The sequence below is a fragment of the Coturnix japonica genome, chromosome 23 (assembly GCF_001577835.2).
Source record: "Coturnix japonica isolate 7356 chromosome 23, Coturnix japonica 2.1, whole genome shotgun sequence".
NCBI lineage: Eukaryota > Metazoa > Chordata > Aves > Galliformes > Phasianidae > Coturnix > Coturnix japonica.
Genome location: NC_029538.1, coordinates 820128 through 841365, shown reverse-complemented (window position 1 = coordinate 841365; position 21238 = coordinate 820128). Strand labels below are relative to the sequence as shown.

The 21238-nt window shown below is 47.6% G+C and overlaps 1 protein-coding gene across 8 annotated transcripts in view; it reads right to left on the bottom strand.

Moving 5' to 3' along the window:
• Positions 1-21238, bottom strand: part of HIVEP3 (HIVEP zinc finger 3) — a 204550-nt gene that overhangs the window by 88793 nt on the left and 94519 nt on the right. For 5 of the 8 annotated variants that reach the window (XM_032448947.1, XM_032448946.1, XM_032448949.1 and 2 more), the window contains 2 exons: positions 19471-19550; positions 4014-4095 (listed from right to left, as the gene is read on the bottom strand). The gene's annotated coding sequence lies outside the window, so the exon portion shown is untranslated. Of the gene's footprint in view, positions 1-4013; positions 4159-19470; positions 19551-21238 lie in introns of those variants that run through there. The other 3 variants (XM_032448948.1, XM_032448951.1, XM_015883624.2) reach the window with 2 other exon arrangements.

Sequence of the window (21238 nt, the reverse complement as noted above, 5' to 3'; positions counted from 1 at the left end):
TGATATTAGTAAATGCCCCCAGAAGGGAACAAACCCAGGAAAACTGAATATGGTGCAGAAGGAAACACAGGAAACCCGTGGGCAGCTATTTAAAGACCCAGCCGTGCCTCACGGAAAACTCTGAAACACATCCAGGCAGTGACAAATCCTGCAGCTCTGGGTCAGTGTCTCCTTGGGGTCCCCACTGCCCCCATACAGCACACAGTGGGACTAACCCTCTTCTCTGCACAGCCATAAGACAAAGGGTCCTCCTAAATCCCACAAAAGCCCCTAGGACCACTGAAATACAATTAGTGAGCCCTACAGCCTATCACAAATAGCAGCCATTGGTTCACCTTCACCAGATCATATGGCCAGAGACTGTGCACCATTGCTACCAGCAGCAACACAGACCTATAAAGCATCCAACACACATCTTACCTTCATACTGCACTTTTGAGGAGCACGAGCCCAATCAAGCCTTTGGCTTATCAGCCTTTTACCCCAAGGACATGCCCTAACCCCAGCTGGGAACATAATGAGTTCACAACTCAACACCACCTGGGTCTCTCCATCAAAGCAAACAGCACCCACATCGCTGTGGCACTGCCCATAGAATTGATTACCAAGAGAATAACCACACACCCTAAGGCAAAGAAGGCTATTCCATTTCTCCACGAGACCTCAACCCACCAGTAATTCCTATGAACAGTGACAGCAGGTGGTTATACAATTAAAGGTTGTGTCTACTTTGGGTCTTTTGAGTTCTATAAAGTAGTAAATTTCAGGAGAGCCCATCTGAGCAAGGCAGTAGTTGGATTTCCATCTGGAGCTCAGCAATAAGGACTTCAGGGAACTACGACACTTTAACCAGGTTTGCTGGGAAAGGGGCCAGGCTTAATTTTTTGGGATTCTCTTGAGATTTTCCCTCTAAACTGAACCACCAAATGAGGGATCAGCAAACCCCTCCAGGTCTTGACGCATCTGAGAGCAATACTGCCGCAGGAAACCAAATCCCAGGTCTGAATGCAACTGGATGTAGCTAAGTTCTGACATGCTTCACCTTCCTGCCTAGAATCTGCAGGTCTTGTAGTAAAGCAGAGCAAAATAACAGAAACCCCAAAGCCTCCCAGTGCTGCAAAGCCTAAATAATGGTTTAATGAACAGATGACCCTCCAAAGTCCAAGGGAGGAGCAAGGGAAGGGTGGGATAAATGGTGTGGGAAAGACGACTTGGGATCTGGAGACCTCCTGAAACTGAAAATCTCATTAGCACAAAAAAAGGAATTTCTATCATCAAGGTACAATACGGCTTCCCACCACGCTGGAAGGGCTGTGCAAAGAAAGGAAGGCAAGGTAGGGGATAACAAAGGTTTATTGCGCGTTTACTTTCACCAAATGCTTTTTGAGTGACTGAGTAATCCCCTTTAACACAGGCCCTCCCCACGCAGGGCTTCCTTTGATGCTCATTAAAAGGTTCACCTTATGCAGGATATGGAAAGGATTAAAAAAATAATAATATTAAATCCCCATTCTGATTACTGCGCCAATTATAGAAACCGAGATCCCAGCTCAGCATGCAAAGCCAGTGTGGGGGAGACCCCGTCCTGCAGGCCAGCAGTGCCCGCTGCAGCACAGGGAGCACTATGATGGAGGAACTGCCCATGGGTTGGCAAGGGGGGGGTGGAAGGATGCAGCAGTGCAATGGGCAGGATGGAAAAGAGCAGAAATGCCTGCCCTGCATCCTCGCTGGCTGCAGGTCCCTGTAGAGCTATAAGGATCTCCTAACAAGCAGCCTTCTTCAACTCACAGACAATGCTGTTAAACGTATATTTTAAACAAATAACTTTCCAGAGCTTCTTTTTTTTTTATCCCCCTCCTGAGTTTGAACCCCGTGCCAAGAAACGAAATGCTCCAAAGCACTGCTGCAGGAATGGCAACTGCTGAAACACTTCTTGCATTCACCGTTTGTAGCCGGACGTGGCCGGGAGGCAGCAGCAGCCTCAGCAACCAGGGGACCTGGGGGAAAGAGATAAAAGGAGCCTCCCAATGTGGCTGGGGGCCACAGGCATGACGTGGGCAGGGAGTTCCCAGGAGCCCCTCGGTAATCCCCAACAGAGCCCAGGGACAGCGGTGCTCACCCAGCCCAGTGCATTTCCCTGCTTAGAGCAGCCCAGGGCAGCTGGTCCCCACGGCTCGGGAAGTGCTGCTCCCAAACAGTGCTTTCGTTGTCAGCTTCTGAATAAATATTGTTTTCGAAACTGTTTCTCATGGGACTCACCCCACGGAGTCCCCACATCCGCTCACAACCACTGCAGGGCGAGCGCTGCCCCACTCTGACGGCTGCTGGGAAGAGCTGGCTGTAAGCCTGAGATCTTCATGGAGAAATGAGGGTTAAAGTGCTCAGAGCGAATGCGGTCCTTTCCTGATGCTCCAAGAGCATCCCCAGGAGAGGAGAGGGCCCTGAGAGACATTTCTTAGGGGATACAGCACAGGTGCTGGATTTGTCCCATGGGATGCAAAGCTCAGAGCTGTGCAAACAGCGTGGCAGCAACACGTCCATTAATGAACCTATAACTTCAGGAAGGCTTTTTTATTTGATGCAGTTTACCCGAGCCCTCCACAAGTGCTTTTTTTCCTCTCCTTAGTGTCTCCTCCATAGGCTGAGCACCAAGCTGCAAGCCCTGGAAGAGGGCTGCTCTGCAAGCCAGGACTACATGTAACTCTACAACAGGATCCCTCCACCCTTCAGTGAAGGATGAATCCTTGGCATAGAGGGAAGCAGCTTCCCAAGAGCTCTATACCAACAGCTGTGTGCAAAGACCAAGAAGCAATGGATGCAGCGATGCTCACTGCCATGGGAGCAAAGCAAGAAGCAAACATCTCACCACACAAACCCCACCTGCTCTTGCTGTGAATGCACACTGACAGCACCCTGCACATTTTCCCTACAAAACTCCAAAGTTTCCCAAACTGCAAGAAAACCACATCAGTCCCAAACAGGCAGCGGATGGCTGGAGCCCAGTGGAACCAGAGGGTGTAACAAAGGCCAGTGGGGGACACCAAGACACCAAAGTTAAAGCTGACTCTGCAGGCTGACACTAAGAGTCTTTCAACACCAGGGAAACCAAAAGCCTGTAAGCTGCAGGTGATCCCCAGCAGCAGAGCAAGGGTTGGGTTTGTGTTGCTCACACCATCAATCACCGTGGCAGCTGCCCCGGCCACTTCCACTCACCGCAGTGGAGCTGGGTAGAAGGACCAGGTGACACTCAGCCAATTAGCACCAGAATGATGTAAAAAAAAACCCCAAATTAATAATAATACACTGTGCCTTTTTCCGGAATAACAATCCACGCATTTGCATAGAGCAGCTCAGCTCGTGGTTGCGTTTCTGATCGCACCTCCGGGTGCATCAAAAGCATTATTAATTTCCATCGAGGAGGCTAAAGAGCTTAAATCATTAGCGCTCATTTAGTTAGACTTAATGCATTTCAAACACTGCCTCAATTTAGGCTGAGATGTGGGCACCTATCAGCCAGGACAAAAGGAATAAGAATCAAAACTAAAAGGGATAAAATACCCCCAGGGAAGCCCCCCAGGTGGCACCCACAAAGGGTCACTGCCCACTAAGGGTCACTGCATCCCCTCCCGCAGAGCCCCGCGATGCTGGGCAGGGAGCACTGAGCCCACGCAGGGCTTTACCCACGCAGGATTCTGCTCGCTGCCGTCACGTGGCGCTCCCCGATCACTTTCCTGTGCGAGCGTTAAGGAGGAAATCCGTCCTGGACAGACGGACGGACACGCGGACACACGGCTCACCCCGCTTAACACGGCCAGCGCAAACCCGCAGCAAGTCCCGGACCTTAATTAGAGCTAGGCACCAATTAAGACCCCTACAGCCAGCAGCGTCCCCGTGCTCCCCGCTGCGCTGTTCTGCCCCCAGCTCCCCTCTGCCCCAAGGAGGAAAAAAAGGAATCGAAATGAAATGAAATAGAGAAAGAGAAAGAACGGGACGGAGGGAGCGGTGCCCGTTACCTGCGCTCGCCCCCCGCCCTGCAGCCGCGGCTCTGCCATTGCCTCTGCAGACCCTGGGACTCCGGGGGGATCTTCTGCCGGGCTGCAATAGAAAAGGTTCGTTTCAAGCTCCTTATTTGGGCAGTGATGTCAGGGGAAGTTGTGCAGGCGGCACCACCCCCTTTTTCCATTCACTACACATTGTTTCCTGTTGTCAAGAGCTCTCCGCGGGCTGGGGACGAGCGAGGGAATCCTGCAGCCCCAGCCGGGACGGAACGCAGCGACGGGAGGGGACGGAGCGGACCTGGAGCAGGGACGGGGGATACGGGGAGCCGAGGGCAGCGCCTCCTTCCTCCTTATCCTTCCTCCTCCCCCTCCTCCTCCCCGTCCCCTCCCCATCTGCCCGGCAGATCCGCTCTCCGGGATACCCGGAGCGACCGGAGCCCGAATTCAGGGTTACAGAGTGGGGACACGTAGAGCTCAGGGTTCCTAGCGGGACCCCTCACCATCCCACCGCCCAAACGCACCTTTTTCCACTCTCTCCCTTGGCTTTGCTCTACTCGCATTATCGTTATTTCATCCTCAGATGTCACTATTTTTTTTGGCTCAGCTCTTAAGCCTGCAGTCCGATAGGCTCAGCGAGAGGACTTGAAGGTTGTTTGGTTGTTTGCTTGTTTTTAACTAAGCACTGCCCCTAACAAACCTTGTGTTGGAAGGGGAAACAACGCTCTCATCACTCCGACCATGCACTGCCCAGGGGTGGGGGTGTGATGGGGCTCTTCTGATTCAGGCTGCACAAAGACATCACTCGTTCCAAAGTATGTGTACATATGTAGATATGTATATATATACTGCCAAGCCTCTGCTCCTATCTGACTTCAGACTTCAAAAAGTCAGAGCTGAGCCAAAAAAATAATATCTATATATAGATATATAGATATATATAAAATAAAAAGGCATCTAAGGATGAAGTAAGGATGCTGTGTGGTCTCTACAGCAGCCAGACCTGGCATGGTGTGCTTTTAACATCAGCCCTGTTGTTTTGCTCAGCAAGCAACATGTTGCTTTCCAGAACAGTGAGTGACTGGAACCCCACTGCTGCAGCATTGAGCAGCCCCCCGTCAGTCCCTATCTGCTGCCTTCCCTGGTGATTTGGTGCTAAAAGCAAGAAAATGCCATATAACACAGCTGCTTTCTATGGGCTTGTTACTAGCCCAGCTTCACTCTCCATTTCTGCATCTCTCATTCTGGACATAAGTGAGAATAACTGTGACGTAGCAATGCTTTGTGGCATTATGTGTTTAATTTTGCTCCCATGGTCTCAGCTTGAGTCACTTTGCCATAAGTAGGTGCAGTTGCCTCACCATACTGATGCAGACACTAGATATGCTAAATACTAATATATATATATAATAAATGAAATATGGCTCAAGGGGTGCATGGGCACAGTGCACAATGGACACAGCCTCAGGATCCATAGAAACAGCAGCAAGGTGCACCACACAGCATTGAATACAGGAACATTGAAGTATTTCCTCAAAAGTAAGCAGCGTAGGTATTTTTTTCTTTTATTTATTATTACTTTTGACCTGCACTTCAGCATCCGCTCATCACTTAAATTCCCTCTTGCCACTTCCCAAAGTCACCTTCCATGCCCCAGCACCCACAGGGTCCGGGTATTTCTTTCCTGACCAGCACAAATGTGGCCATTCAATGCAATTAGCACAAAGGTGTTTGCCCGTGGCGGTGCCTTTTCTTGGGTGGAAAAGTGTGGTTTTACTGAAATGGGAAGAGGAAGGGCAGGGTTCCCTTGAGGCTTCACCCTGTGGGGCTACTGAGGTGAGTTTTGTGGGCACCCTTTATTCCAAACCAATGTTTGGTTGGGACAGAGGCCATACTTGGGTCATGGTTGGCCAACACAACCACAGCTCCCCTGACACCCAAAGGTTGGGCTCTTTCCCTTCCGCTGATCCCATCCCTCACCCAACTCAGGATGGGTAAAAATTACCCACTGCCTGAAAAGGTCTCTAGGAAGCTGTTTCTGTTCCCGTTTTTTGGAGCACTGTCATTTTTCCACCTTCCCTGCTGCTAGCACTGTGATCCCATAGCACACTGCACCCACTGCCCCGTGGCTGCTCACACATCCCAGCCCATCCCTCTCCTTCCCATTGCCAATGCCCAGAGCTGGGTCACTACTCTAATCTTTTCCATCTTTACCATCGCTAGAGCTGCAGTATGAATTCATGCAGCATGAAAAGAGGCTCCCCCTAAACCCCTTTGCTACAGCATGGGAATCTGGGCTGTTCATATTCATTCTTGAAGTCACTTCACCTTTCTGTTGCAAAGTTTTCCCATCTGGGAAACTGTCCGGGGACTATCAGAGGTTGTTTGCTTCTTTGCTTGTTTGTTTGTTTAAAGCCCTCACGTCCAACTCGGAGCAATCATGCTCCTAGATTGAAGAGGGCACTGGGAATACATTTCCCATGTCATCGTTCTGCTTAGGAAAGTCACAGCAGCAGAAACCCACAGATCCAACTTAACATTTTGAGGCATATTTAACAACCTTTTACGATCTGAACTGTAAATCCCTAAAAGTGAAACAAGACCTTTAGAAGCCGCAGGCTCATGCCCCACAGCCTGCACCAGTAAAAGCCCAACGCTGGAAAAACTCTCCCCCTTACATTAGGAAATCCCATCACTATGTGCACTGATGGCAGCTCACGGCCCTTCCAGCCCTCCCACCAGCAGCTGGGAGCTGAATGCCCACTGCAGGCAGTGACCTTGTTCCCCCCATGCTGTCTCCTTCCCAGCACTGGGAACTCTGCATCACCCTTTCCACATCTGCAAAGTGAGAAAAATAGCTTTGCTTAACTCCAAAGGTCCCTGTGCTCATTAAACATTTCAAAAGCATGCGGGAGAATCTACAATTATCCCCCCCCCCCAAAAAAAAAAAAAAATTAAAAAAATTACTGCAAAGTTTCATTATTATTCCAACACTTACATTAAAGACACATGTCCTGGTAAGTAGCAGGCATGAGGAATCATTATGCTAATTTTAGACAGAGCATCTGCTCAACGTTAAATCTGAAACTTTGTCTCGAAGATATAATTTAAATTATTTTTCTTCAGAATTGACATTTGTCAAACAATATGTTGCGAATAGGAACCGCAGCCAACTCTGAGCAATCCGAGCGAACACACGCATTGCGCCGCGCCGAACAGCGCTCGGGGAGGGAGGAGAGGGGAGGTTGGGGATTTTGGCAGGAGTTAATGAGTGGAAGAGCCAGGCTGCTGGGTTTTCTGCCCCTCAGATGCTGCTGTCTGGCTGTGCTGGGGGCACAGAGGGTGTTGTGTCCCCTCCTACCCCACAGAAGGAGTTGAGGCTGGGTGTGTTTTGAGGTCCCTTTTAACGCAACCTTTCTGTGGTTCTGCCATCTTGAAGTACGCGTCCACCCCAAATCAGTGCTGCCCAACCCAGCCCAACACAACACAACACAACACAACACAACACAACTCAACTCAACCCAACCCAACCCAATCCAAGCCAATCCAGACCAACCCAACCCAATCCAGCCGAACACAACACAACTCAACCCAACCCAATCCAACACAATCGAGCCCAACACAACACAACTCAACCCAACCCAATCCAACACAATTGAGCCCAACACAACACAACTCAACTCAACCCAATCCAGCCCAACACAATCGAACTCAACCTAACCCAATCCAATCCAGCCCAACACAACTCAACCCAATCCAGCCCAACACAACTCAACACAATCCAACCCATCTCAGCACAGCCCAACGCAAGTAATTCTATGATTCTTCAATTTTTAAGACCCTTCCAGCACAAATATTCTTTGATCCTGTGACTGTATGACCTTCCCACTTGCTTGATCCATTTTTCAGGGACAGGAGATATCATCTTCAGAGCCAGCACTTCCAGTCCTGCTGTGTTTATACTGGGGAAGGGACATGACTTTTTTCCTCCTTTCTGTCTTTTTCTGTACAACCCTCCTATTCATCTTAGGCCAGTCATTTCCAGCATGTCTGGGAAGCCCTTGGGATTCAGGGGCAACTTCTAAGGGTTTTGTGAGTTGTCAGTAAGAAAAGCAAAGGCAGTGTCCAGAGGCTTAAATTTGCTATGCAAATGACTGCACCCCACCATAAAAATGTAAAACTTACAAATTAAAAGAAGATTGGAAACCACTGATGTAGACCAATGAATGGCAAATACCCCAATAACCACACCAATACACATGAAACAAGGTATAACAGAGCGGGTCCACATCCAGTAGAATGGGTGTCTATACATAACAAGTGCTGATTTGAAGATTAAATAAGCATTTTCACCATATAGTTTGGCTTATACCGTGTACACAGGAATCATCTCCCCCCCCAAAAATACTACACAAACGAAAGTGTAGGTTTGCTTTTCAGAAAGGAAATCAAATGGTCACAAATCGCAGAGTCCCCTTGGTCACAGGTTTTTTTGCATTCCACCGAGCAGAACTCCCAAGACCCATCAGAAATTTCTCATCTCAGAATTCCTGAATCACAGAATCATAGAATGGCCTGGGTTGAAAAGGACCACAGTGCTCACCCAGTTCCAAACCCCTACTATGTGCAAAGTCACCAATCACCAGACCAGGATGCCCAGAGCCACATCCAGCCTGGCCTTGAATGCCTGCAGGGATGGGGCATCCACAGCCTCCTTGGGCAACCTGTTCCAGTGCGTCACCACCCTCTGGGTGAATGCCTGGTTGTGAAAACAGCCTCCAACCCCTGAGTCATCTCCTGTCTGGCAGGACCACATGTATATAGTCTACAAGGGTCTGGCAGCTTTTTAGACAAAAGACATCATAGAAATAGCCATTATCTAGGACTTGAAGTGATGGCCACAAGTTGTTCCAATGGAGGTTCAGGTTGCATATTAGGAATAACTGAAGCAACGGTATGGGCTGAATGGGGTTGGTGGAGGTGTTGCAGAGATGTGGAGATGTAGCACTAAGGGGCACAGTCAGTGAGAATGGCTTGGGGATGGACTAGATCATGAGTGTCCAACCTATTGGCTTGCCTGGGCTGCAGCAAGTGAAGAGGAATTGCCTTGGACCTTATATATGTAGGTTGCTCTGAAAGTAATGCCTCCTCTTTATTTCCATGGAAACTATAACCAATACAGAGAGCACAATAACACTCTTTAATAGATCAAACTCTCCGCTACCAAACACTATTTTTCAACACAGTCACCACCATTATCTGAGTATTTTTGACAAGAACCTGCATGCTGTGCTTGTCAAAATCTGCACCAGTGGAGGTGACCCACTGCCTCTGTCACCACTGCTGAAATCCAGCACCCACTGCTCACATCCACTGTTGGGCCTCCATAAACATTCTCTAGTAGAGAAACACAATACGATTTCTGAGTTCAATATCTGATCGCAACTCTATGCATTCTATTTGAAAACTAGCAGGCAATGTATTTCTGTCAACCGAAAATAGAGTTGCAAATATACCAAAAAGTCAATGACTTTTTTTTGGCAGCCTTGAAATCTGCTCTCAAATTCCTTTATCAGGACAGAAAGCACAACTGCGTATCTTTCACTGTTCTCTGCAAAATCACATCCCCCATCCCAGCATCCTCCTTAGATTCCTTCAATACAGTACAACAAAGGATTCTCCCATCATGAATTCCCCAGACAGGGTCAACAGCATGCTGTCATCAGTGGGAAATCCCCCATCTCAGAGGACAACCTGATGCAAAACAACCTCTGGTTGCTTCTCCCACCCTTGCAGCACACCTTCCAGCCAACGCATGCTCCATCCTGGACCTCTGTCACTTGCTCCCGTAGCATTTGGCTCTCACATTTCACTGCCTGGCCCTGCTCATCTCAGCAGCATGCACACAGCAGGGGAGCCCCGTGCAATGGGATAAGGTCAGCTCTCTGCAGGATTTTTCTCACTTGCTCCAGCTGAGCTGGCAGGTTGTGTACTATTTTAGTGTATTTTTAACAACTCCCCCCGGGTACCTGGATCTTGTGTTGGATGCTCTTTCAATATCATGTATATGTAGGCAGGTAAAGAGGAAGGCTTTGGTAACAACTTGCACATTTGTTTCAATGGTGATGCCAAGCAATAATGCATCAGGACATTTCCATGTGAGAACTATCTCCCACAACCAGAGCACTGTTGCTCCTTGCTTCAATTGCATTGCCTCATTTCTGGGTCTCACTACAGAAACTTGCAACATTCTGTCAGCTCATATTCTATCTTTCAAGGCAGAATCAGCTTCTCCCCCCACCAAACATATAGCGTTTGTTCCTTAAGTACAGAAATTTGCACCTAGAGAACAACAATGCTAGAACTGGTGCAAAATCAGTTCCTGCAGCAATCTCATCTCTGTCCTAGGTGGCCTCACAGCAGAGACTCCCATCACTCTGCTTACTATGTATTATTCAATGGTGTATCATTCACCGATGCAAAGTAGGCAGAACCTGAGCTGCCATTCTTGGTCAGTTTGACCATTTTGAAATAAACAGTCCAAGATCCCATCAGTCTCAATGCAACCATTAATTGTTGTTGTTGTTTTTTCATCTCTCTGTCCTGTAAACAAGACAGCCACACATGCCATTAAGGATTAAGGGAGTTTTCACCACCACCAGGACATCCACTGATAAACTCGCAGGGCACAAGCAGGTATCACCCTCCGATTCTCATCTTTTCCTGCTGTTCTATATCCTTTCTCACGCATTCAGGGTCACACAAGCAGCTGAAAGAGTTTGGGTTGGTCATATTGCAGTTCCCTTCTGCAGCCCTCAAACAAAAGGAAAAAATAACAAAGCCCGAATGCAAAATCAATGCTTCAAACTCACAGCGCCTGGAGAAGAAACAGGGAGAGGCAGCACTGCCTAAAAATGTGTGTTTGAGCTGTCAGGCACATATGGTGGCCAAATAAAAGGGTGCCTTTCTGTGAGTGCGTGATGATTTATTTCTAGATGCAGGGAGACAGGACAGGCACACAGTGAGTTCCAAGGCAGAAAAGGGCTGTTGTAAATCAGGCTGTCATATTTCCTATCTTCTCAAAAGAATCCCAGAGAGGCTAATTTAAGCAGCGAGGTGTGTTTCTTCCTCTCTCAGTGCTCTTCTCTTCCCCACGGCTCATGGCAGAAGAGATTCTCACTCACCTCCAAGGCAGGAGAACAGAGAGGGACTGCTGCTGGAGAGCAGCCAAGGCTCCACACAGGGCATCAGCAGAAGATGGAAAAAATCTTTCAGCTTTAGGTGATGTCCAGATGTTTTTGCATCTGCTTTGGTGTCTTTGCCTACCATTGGGAGCTGATGTGTGCCCACATCCAGGAACACAATCCAGCAGCACAATGCTGCAAGCTGCAGAGTCTAAACTTGAACAGAGGCCACATGGGACCTAGAATACTCCCTTGATACCCATTGATACTCATAATCAGGCACACACAGTTGCTCAGAAATGCCTCTGGCTTGGGACCAGATGCTTGGCTTATACTTCATCTACATCTCAAACCAAAGGGAGGGCACCTGCTCCACCTCTACTGGGCATGGGCAGCTCCCACATTAAATACATAGTACATAAAGTGCTCTGCAGTCTAAGAACTGCTAATGTGCACTCAACTCCTGTCCACTACTGACACCAGTACGAGTCTTATGACATCTGGGACTGGGGGGTTGCAGTTCTCCTTACACATCTCGTCCAGCTCTCCTCATTTCCCAGTGGGAAACATGGATCACACCACCCTTGGCCATCTCTGTGTCACATTATGTGATAAAAATCTCCACCTGCACACCCACAAAAGAGCACAGAGATTCCAAGGGAGGTGAAGGGAGCAAGTAACACCCTGCTCACCTACTCTGAGCCCATCCCAGGAGCCACAGGCCCCTCCCTGCCCATCATAAACCCAGAGAAGCACAGAGCACAACAGCAGGCGGGGACCCAAATTATGGGCTCATGGGAAGGGACACCCAGCCCAGGGCTGTCCCAGGAGAGCCTCAGCCCCAGATCCAGGTGTGAAATCCAGGATGACGAGAGCCATGACCCACGCCATGAGTCAACTCGAGTTCATTATGGACTGGGGCAGGGATGGGATGCTTATTGGAGTGCAGGGGAATCACACCTGGGGATTGCACAATGCTCACAATGGGATGTTTGAGGAAGGAACCAAAGTCAGGGAAGGTTCAAGGTGGTTTGGGGAAAAACAAATATGGGACTATAGAGGAATAAGAAGATAGAAAGGATCATGCTGACCGGGTGATCTTACTGGTCTTTTCCAGCCTTAATGATTCCTTGATTCTAAGTTATTTTTTCTCACACTCTCAGACTGTTGGCTGTCCATCCAGGACAACCTCCAGAAAGCTGCATTCTGCTACCAGCAGCGCTAAGCTTCCTTCCCCGAAACTGCTTACATGTTTAAAAGACTAGTGTGGAAATTTTTCTTTCCATATATTTTATTTTACAGCTTCAGTTCCGCAGAGAAAGCTCCTAAAGTTTTCCTTTCAGGGCTTACATCTAAGTAATTCCAAGCTACAGCCACACAGTATATGCTGGCTGGTACAGCTCTCTTCCCTGCCAGAAAAGCAGGTCAATTATAAGCAATGAACCACATCACCAGGAGAGAAAGCTGGTTTGAATTCTGGTCAATTAGTGCTTAAAACTGTCTTGGAAGAAAAGGGTAAATTGAGCTAATAGAGCTCTGCATGGAGACCTACATGTCTCAGCACTGAGCACAGACGGCAGAGGCTTAATTTCTAAGATGGCAGAAATTAATGGTGTTTTGGCATAAAATCAACTTTAAACCTACAGGGTGAAACTGGTGAGGCTGTCCCACCTGCAGAACAGCACCAGCACCTTCTGAGGAGGATTAATGTGGTCCCCAGGCTCTGCTCACAGCATCCTCTGGATGGGACCCAAACATGACCTCGATGAGCATTAAACCTTAATGCACTCTTCATCACAAACTGTCCCACCACTGCACGTGGATTTACAGCAGCACAAAGCTGATTAAGTAAGAAAGGAATCAAGGAGCAAAGCTCCACCTGGACACAGAGCCTGCAGGATGACTGCATGGTTGGAAGGTCCATCCCATTTTCCTTCTTAGCTGATTCTGCTTGGGCTCACTCCAGCACCAAGTGGGGTTTGTGGAAGGAGGGTTTGCCTTGAGGCCCAACACGTGAGGCTGTAGTTCTAAAGCAGCCTGACTTTTCCGCAGCTCTCACCGAACAGATCTATGTGTCATTTTATCAATAATAGTAGTGTCTGTCTGGTTTTTAAAGCGTTATTAAGGTCCACTCAAAGATTTTCCTTGGCAGTCAATTCCAGAGCCTAATTATGCACTGTGTTAACAAGCTTAGTGTTTTTAAATGTAATACCTAATCTTGTTAGGAGCCACGTGCTCTTGCATTTCCAGGGCAGGTTAAATAAGAGCAGCATATCCTGCTGCACACCTTTACAGTATAGTTACTGCATTGATAGAGTTTCTGTGTACTGGGTATATGGCAACTGCACTGCTCATACATATGTAGTTTCTCTACACTGGCTGCCCCTTGGCCAAGGGGAGGGATGGCCAAGCAGCAGGGAGGTATTGTGCAACCTCTCTGCCATTCTGCAGCACCCACATTTCCTCATTAACTTTCCCATTGACTCGATATGGATAACCAGATCTAATGGTGATGAAGATAAAACAGGTGCACAGGTTTCAGATTAGCTCTTCCAAGTGCTCTACCTGTATATAGTCAAGTCCACACCTGCCTGCTGTTTTCAATATTCACACTCTATGTAGTGTTTTTTCTTTCCATTCCCAGAATAAATCAGAAAAAAAATAACAAGGAAAAAAAAAAAAAGAATAATAATAAGGGCATTTTGTGTATCTGTGTGAACATGAAGTTGTGCTGCTGACCATCACTCTCAAAGCTCAAGCATCTTGAGTTCAGAAGTTATTTTGTCTTCCAGGACTACCTAGATAACTGTGGTCACATGGGATTAAAGCAAATCCTAAGCGTTAAAAAGGCTAAATACCTCCTTGACTGAATAAGAATAAGCAAATATTACCATCATTGCTCCTCTGGCTACAGGATGGAGCATGAGTTTGAGGCATAACTAAGGACAGTGACATAGAGTCAAGTAATATCACATTGAAAGTAAAAGCCTTTGACAGCAGAGAGCTCCCATGCTATGAGCATCAGTGTATCAGGTTCCACTTTGGGATTTCCATTCTGTAATACCTGAATCATTTCAACGCATGAACTTGAACCATCATATGGAAGCAAATCCATCACGGGTACACTTAATGTAACATCCTCCCCATTGACTGAAGTTGACCTGTTACACACAGATAACACTAAAAGCTGTGCTGTTTCCTTTCTCCAAGGGGCTCCAATACTGAAACACATTGAAAATTCACACTGGGAATAACATTGGAAGAAGTTCACCTCTCCCTGTTTGCATTGTGGCTCCTTTGCTTATATTCCTTTGCATATCTATGCTTTATGAAGCCTAAAAACACTTCCTCAAGTAAATATTTCATGGTGAATTTTCTCTATGTGTCAGTTGGAGCATACAAATACCCCACTGTTAGTGCAGTAAAATCTGAAGGACTTTAAGACAAAGAGAACAGGGTAAAAGTCTGACCATAAGGACATATACAAACGTACAACAAAACTTGTTTGTTATCCCCTATGATGGATCCTCCCAGGGAAACAGAGAGATGATCTTTGCTATGCTGGACTCAGAGGCGCTTCACTGGCTGACGACCAGGAAGGAATGGATTTGTGGATTACTCTGTTAAACTCTTAAGACGAATTGCCATTACAACGTGACTGGGTTCGTGCAGTAATCAGGATCTGACAAAATAAAGGCAGACTTTTCCAGCCCTTTGTAGCAATGCAAGTGGGTACATGATGGAACTGGGGATATGGGGATGACCAGCTCCGTCCTGAGCAGGACACAGAGCCAGGGTGGTATCCTGCAGAATCTGATGTATTTTGAAGAACATAATCCTTTGGAATCCATCTGAATTAAGATTCAATTTAACTTGAAGACCCCTGGGACAGTTTTGCACACAAGCTTCCCAAGCAGCTCAGTGGAGTGAGGAGGAGAATCTTGGGAAAGGTGCTAAAAATAGGTCCTTTGGTTACCACAGCAAAGTACCCAAACAGGCACAGAAATAGTTCAGTGCAAACAGAACCTGGATTCCACTCTTTTCTGCCCCATCTCCCAGACCCGTGGTATGACACAGGTACCTGTAATTAAAACTTGGTATCTTTTCTCCGCACTGAGCTCCATCCTGCTCTTGCAACCACTTTGAGCCTCATTTGCTCACAGCTGCCCAGTGTCTCAGCTCAGTCAAACAGCCCCTTTCGTAACTCTGAATGAAAGAACCATCAACAGCTTTCTAATTTTGGATCCGAGAACAAATCTCAGGGGACCAGGAGCTACAGGAGACCAAGGAAAGTCACATTAATAGCTGCACTCTGCTTCACAAAGCCCTCCCTACCCCTGGGATCTGGGTAAGCTTATCAAATACCAAATGAGCACCTGGGTTCTCCATGTAAAAGGCACAATCTATTGTCAGAGCAGGGTTAGTGGCCAATGAGTGATTTCCAAAGGGTGGCAGAAGGATGAGGCTTTCAGCTCCCAAATGCCAGCAAGAGAGTTTCAGCATCTGTGCTTGCTGCTCAGCTATCTCCAACATCTCAGCATCAAGCAGGATGCAAGGCATACTTAAATGCTACTGCTTCAAAGAACTGGAGAGCCTGTCTCAGTCTCAGTTATGAGTTGTCCCTTTTACATGTGGATCAGGACAAATAGGAACAACAACCAAATGCCAGGACCACAGCCCAAATGCACAGGCCAAGAAACGCCACTGAAGTCAAGATGATTCCAGGTGAGCAATGAATGGGTTCCTGAATCTCCTGGAACCAATGGAGTAACATGCATGGCTGGGTTTAAGGGGAACAACCACTTTCAACCAGAGGTGCACATCAAAGCTACAAGCAATAGAAGTGACTGAGACCTTCCTTGCTGCAGGAAGATGCTCATGATGCTCTCTATCCATCCTACTTGTTCACCAGGCTGCAGTGTGCCAGCACTGGTGAGCAAATGACAGTCATCAGTGCCCTACAGGCTCCAGGTGGCAGGAGATGCCAACTTGTTCTTCAACACATGAGCCCTGGGCAGAGCCACATTGGAAAGTGCAAGGAGGGAGGAATCCACTGGGATTAAGCGCAGAACAACACTCCAAAATCCATTACATTTAACCCCAGAACACATTGCAACAGGATTCACAGTGCTTACTTAGCCCTCGTAGAAAATTAAAGGTGCTCCAGTAAAAACACAGCCTTATCCTGGTAAGAAATCATCCACATGTTTTAATGTGCCACCTGCACACGCTGTGCAAATCTACAAGGCCCTAAATATAAACAGACAGCCCTTTCCTGGCTGTTAAAACGAACACTACCTCGTCTTGTTCTCTGAGCAAGCCAAAATTAGAGCTGTTTGGAGATCAGAAACACGTTAGGGTGGGACACTTCTTTTTTTCTCTCTCTCTCTCCCTCTTCTTTTTACTGTGTTTGTAGTTCCATGAATAGGGCATTCATTGTGCCCTCACCCCAGAGATATACCCACCTTGGAGGGAGAGCTAAAATTAGTGTAACGTTTATTCCTGCCACTGTCAGCAGAGGAGCTGGCTCGTGTGGGATGCTCTGGATGCGGCAGGCAAAGCAACACCCTGGGAAGGCTGTAGTTTCTGCTTGCACCTCTTCTCAGAGAGATGAGAGTTCTGCATACACACCACATAAGCATTGGTTTAAAAAAGAAAAGACTTTGTTCCTGAAAAGTTTGGCAATGAAAAGCCACGGCAGCACACAGACACCTGACCTGACAGCTGGGAGCAGAGCAAGCCTCAAGATGCGATGGTATGAGCAATGGATTTCCATTCCAGAAGACCCCAAATCACATTACAAGCAATAAATCCAGTGCCACATCCATCAGCACAGGGGCAGGGAGAGGCCAAAGAAACCCCTTCATCACCACTGGTGTTGTTGAGGAGCAAGAGAGGGATGGGGTAGGCACCTTGCACAAGGTAACATAGAAAGGGGGTGGGGGAAGCAGAGCCTCTCTGATAGCCCGAGCTGGAGAGAAACCCTCAGAGCAGGCTGCTGCTGGATGTATGTGTGTACACACACACATATACACTTCTATACCCTGAGCATGCCCTCAGTGCCATGTCGGTGAAGGACATGAAGGTCCCATGACGGCAGAGCTGGCAGGCAGCTCATACCCTCTCCTTTCCCAAACCTTTGCTTACATTTCATCTCGTCTACTCTGATTCCAAGGTTTAATAAAATTGAATCCCAGCATGTCTCGAATTAATTAATTAGATCTCGATCCAAGCCACTGTGCCAATTTCTGCAATTACGCTGCTGCTCACGGGAGAGCTCAAGAGTGGCTGCATCCATCCCCGAGCAGCTACAGAGCAGCCAGGGGCTGGGAGCTGTGCTGGGGTGCAGCAAAGGGGCTGGTTTTAGAGCACTTTGGCTTTTCTCCTCCTGTATATGCCCACTATAAGCAAGCTATGGAAATAAGGAAGAAACTGAGAGATCCTAACGAGACAGCAGGATTGTTCTCTACATCAGTCTTACCCAGCAGCTGATTTCCCACAGCTGTAACATCTGGTGCACCCTCAAAGCCAACACAATCCTCCCCAACACTGTCAGAAATCTTTGCCCATCTTCCCTGCTGCGGTTGTGAAAAGAGCAACCCCAGGTGCTCAATGACCACAGTGATGAGCAGAGTATCATGGCTGGGCGTGGTGATCTCAGAAGTCTTTTCTAACCTTTATGATTCTACGGAACGCAGTGGGACAGGAGATATTTCCCATTGCATCTTGACCATTTTACACCATGCAATTAATGTTGACCTCAGAAGAGTCTCAGTTTTGCTGCCAGTGCACTGGGCAGGGACCCTGATGAAGAGCACTTGTTTACAAACACATTAAAGTGTGTTTCAAACCCATTGTTTTTTGCTCCAGCTGCCCAAGTACTTTTTGCTCAGCTCCTGGACTCAGACCAAAAATAAAATACAACAGATTGCCAAAAAGGACAGAGATGGAGGGGTGGAGGAGGGATGCAAAGTAGCTAGACAGCACAGCAGATGAATATTTTATCCTGCTGCCTCTGGGAACGGAGGTCAGGAGCTGGAGCAGGCTGAAGAAACACATTGCAAGGAACACTTGCAGAATTAAAGGTCAGTGAGATAATGAGCTATAACGGCCGTGGAGCAAGAAGTATTTTCCTGATGGAGACAGCTCTGAGCTCTCGCTGGAGACAGGCTACCTGCTGCTGCCATGGAGCAAAATCTGTCCCCTTCAATTACCACTGGCCATTGAGACTGAAGATGAGGCCATGCCACATGGCAGCATCCTCCTTCCATTCTCCCCTTGCTGCCAGGACAGCAGCTTCTCCCCCAGGCATGGCTGCAGCTCCTGCAGGTGGGCTCTCCAGCCCATCTTCCTTCATCCCCCCTTGGCTTTCCTGCTCTTTTACCCACATTTCCACTCTGAAAACAACAGTACAGAGCTGCACCATACCCACTATGAGCGAACCACTAAGCTGTCATGAGATGTGCAACTCTGAGGGCTGTGTGCTCCAAAGCAGGCAGCAATCAAACCCAATTTTCACACAAGAGCTACATCCATCTGTGTCGTATCAGCCGTGTGACTCTTGGTCCCTAAAAACTTCCCATTGAACACACCAAGCCCTGGGCTGTGCTACCACAAACATGCAGTGTCAGTACCCAGCATTGGGCATTGGTTCAGCATCTTCTCCTAGAGGGTCTTCTCAGTGCTCCACTGGCTTCACTTGCACAAATTTCCCTATAGTTAAACAACCAGTATCCCTAAGAAGAGTGAATTTTCATCAGTAAGTGAAGCAACTTCGGGTCAATTGCAAGGTGCACTGTAAGGGATGGGAAGGGCAGGAAGGGAGAAGTTGGGTACCTGATGGTCATGACCTCACCTACAAAGCATAAAAAGCGACCACAGCCTCTGCTTCTAAATATGTCATAGGAGCCAGCTGCTGGCTACAGAGTCAGATATAAGATCACAGCAGAAGGAGCTGAGAGGTGACCTGCACATCTCCTGGGCTCAGACAGCAGCAGCAGGGACCTGGACAAGGGCATGCTTTTGTCCAGGCAGCTCCAAGCAACACCAATGGCACACAGCAAGCAGAAATAAACAAGTGAAAATGAGAGTCAGACCTTTGTCACTCTAAACATCCTTTTGAATGATGCATCACCAACCATCTCACCCTGAAATTGCAAACTCCAGCCAGTGCATCACCTCATCAAAGGGGTGTAAAACCAGCAGCAAACCCTGCAGCAGCTCAGCCCCTGGATCACCCTGGTGATGGGCCACGCAGCACATGGTTCCAAGGCCAAGGCTGAGCCTCCTACCTGCTGCCCACTGCTATGGGTTCATCTCCAGCACTTCGAGGAGGCTCAGGGTGTTCGTACGGCGGCCTGGGAGAGGGAGCCTGGGGAGAAACACAGGAGACCAGGGCATAAGGGGTGATTTTAAATCAAACAATTCATTCATGCCACAGACACACTGCCTGCCATGGAGACATTAGGGCTTTTCCCTTGATCTCTAAGGTCCCTTCCAACCCAAGGCATTCTGTGATTCTATGTTTCTATGATTCTGCAGTTCTATGATTCTATTCTCACTCTTTTGGAGGGGGAATGGCTGTTTACAAGGGTGGACAGTGGTAGGGCAAGGGGGAATGGTTTTAAACTGAGACAAGGGAGGTTTAGGTTGGATCTTAGGAGGATGTTTTTCACGCAGAGGGTGGTGACACACTGGAACAGGTAGCCCAAAGAGGCTGTGGATGCCCCATCCCTGCAGGCATTCAAGGCCAGGCTGGATGTGGCTCTGGGCAGCCTGGGCTGCTGGTTGGTGACCCTACACATAGCATAGGGTTCGAACAAGATGATCACTGTGATCCTTTTCAACCCAGGCCATTCTATGAGTCTATGATACTATGATTCTATGATACTATGATTCTATGATTCATTCTGGGATCTCTGGTCTGGGCTGTAGCAAAGCATGTTGACCCACTCCACACTCATTCATCACTGCCCTTCACGGTCTCACATCACAGAGTTGCTCATAAACATTAGACTTGAAATGGCTTTTGATGAGATTTTTTTCACACATGAAATGACTCATTGACAGATGCACATATAGAAGGCACAGGCTGGTCACAGGCTTTCCAGCTCCTTTAATACCAAAGGCCCCAGATGGGAACCAGACTCCATCCTGAACATTCAGAGCTGGACCATGGCCATGCCACAAGGCCAGCTGCTCTTGGCATGGTCAGGAACTTCTTGTTCCATTCTAACCTAAGGGCCAGCAGGGCTAATCCTGAACAAAAATCCAAAAATCACCTCAGGTTATGGGAAGATTCTCAAGAAAAGAAATGAAAAAAAATCAAAAGGCTGAGATTAGCTTAGAACAAGTGACTCTTATTTTCCTTTAGCTCTTATTACCAACCTAAAGAATAACTTACTCCTATTGTCTGATTAAATTCATTTTTCCTGTTACATAGGAGGAAATATCTACTGACAGTTCATTCTCAGAGGGTTTAATGGGGCCTAATGCTGTTAGCCCATCCAGCAGTTCTTCAGAGCATCTTTCCCACCATGCCTTCTGCTGCCAGCAATTAGATTAACTAATTTTATATCTGCATCCTTCTCTGGATAATGTGTTGGCACAAACACAGCCAGTATGAAGGTACAGAAAACTCTGTGCAGTGTCATTGCAAAAGCACTCACACAAACACTGTGGATGGAGCTGAATAAGAGCAGTGAGAATACTTGCTATTATTGTGAACAAAAAGCAGAAGGTGAAGCAAAACCCTCCTACTTAATAATGCCAAAGGAAAAAAAAAGCCCACAATCATTTATACCTTAATCTTGCAGCTTTCTTACAAAACAAAATGGTTTGAATTCAGTGAGTGTGAAGGACCCAGAAGTGCTACGCAATTGGTTTAACAACCCATAGAGTTGGTGAGTAAATGTTGCTTTTGCCTTCTGAACATGGCACCACGGGCACAGCTCAATTAATTCCTGAAGCACGTGCTATAAGCAAACATCCCAACTGGCTGCTGTGCTGTTTAGGGGCTTGGATATCACCTTCTCAAACCTGCACTTACCAAAGGTTTCA